We start from the raw sequence: 1,510 nt of genomic DNA on the forward strand, positions 1-1,510 counted from the left end.
GGAACTAAGAAATGTTCCTGTACCTTTTTTTCCCGATGTTTCTTTCCAGTAACAAAATGTTAGTGTGAAATCATTGTACTGTATTTAGTACAAAACAAATAGGGATTTCATTTATGCCTTTAATAATACCTGAAAATAAAAATAAAGCAGGCAAATAAATACAGATGACCTTGGGAACACTACACAAGTAAATCACGAGAGATTAGCGAGCGAAGCACTGGACAAATTGTTTGAAACAAAGGGAAAGTTTCTCAGCTCACAAGATGAAAGCTTTGATTTCCTCATAAAAGAAAACTGATAAGAAATAATTATTTTCCTGAAATACAACGTTCCAAATGGGAATTGGCGAGGGGAAGCAATAGTATTTTAACACATTTTGCAATCTGCAGTGCTGTTTGATTTTGTTGTATAATTTTTCGATATGCTTAAAAGGTGGAAAATAGAATTAAGAGGGTTGGAAACATGAAATTAAACATTTTGGTTCTGATAGTACCAATCGGAAAGCAGAAAGGAACAGCCGCACACTGCCTTTATTATTCTTCATAAAGGCTGTGGCAGAAGTGGCAGCCGGCATGGGAGTCTCTGTGGCGCAATCGGTTAGCGCGTTCGGCTGTTAACCGAAAGGTTGGTGGTTCGAGCCCACCCAGGGACGCAACCTCGTTTTACGAGCTGGTCGAAGGAAGTTTTGCAGAAATCGAGTTCAGGCCTCCGGGCTAAGCTGGGTTGGATTTCCGGGGACCAAACAGAGAAACCACCCACCCTCACACCGCGCGCCAGCCGGCGAGCCCTTCGGTTTCGTCCCGTGCTGAGCGGCCTCCCGGCTGCAGGTGAGCGCGGCCAGCCCTTCCCCGGGGTCGTCGCAGGGGTCTAGGCCTCGCCAGGGTCCCGGAGCGGGGACGCGCAGAGGCCGCGCGCGACCGCCTCTCCAGTTCTGCGCGTCCCCGGAGGCCCGAGCGTACACGGGGAACGCGGCCCGGGCTGGTCTTGCTCGGCTTCGGGACGCCTGAAATGTCACGGGGCCACCGAAATGCATGCATTTCGACAGTGTCAAGTTCGAGCTGCAAACTGAAAACTCTCACATTTTGTTGAAGCAAGGCCGCCCTTTTGTCTGGTCCCTGTCAGCGTAAACATCTCCGTCTGCGACTTAAACATTAATTGTTCCTGGTATTAATGCGTACAGAAATAATTTTTGTTGCAGTAAATCTTTCGTGTGGACAATATTGTAAGAATATATATTATATTCACTTTTTCTACTAAAACGCTTGAATTTATTAGAGAATAAAATAAGCCTGCAACACTTCCCATCGATGCAAAAAAGGAGAAAACCTCTTTTACAAAGTATGATTGTTAAACCTAAAAAAAAGGATGAGAAAGATTAAAAGTGAAGCTGCTACATAATTCGCTTCAACTTTCTACTTTCAACGTCCCCTACTTTTATTTCCCCAAATGCAAAGCCCTCTCAAAATAGTTTCCTTTTATTTTATTACTAGTTTCATCATAATAATTATTG

The 1,510-nt window shown here is 44.4% G+C and overlaps 1 non-coding gene across 1 annotated transcript; it reads left to right on the plus strand.

Moving 5' to 3' along the window:
- Window positions 1–578: 578 nt before the first annotated feature.
- TRNAN-GUU (transfer RNA asparagine (anticodon GUU)) lies at window positions 579–652 on the plus strand. The gene has a single exon. It is a non-coding gene; the product is annotated as a tRNA-Asn (tRNA).
- The last annotated feature ends 858 nt before the right edge of the window (window positions 653–1,510 follow it).

Source organism: Rhinopithecus bieti, unplaced genomic scaffold, assembly GCF_001698545.2.
Source record: "Rhinopithecus bieti isolate Rb0 unplaced genomic scaffold, ASM169854v2 scaffold_3041, whole genome shotgun sequence".
Taxonomy (NCBI): domain Eukaryota; kingdom Metazoa; phylum Chordata; class Mammalia; order Primates; family Cercopithecidae; genus Rhinopithecus; species Rhinopithecus bieti.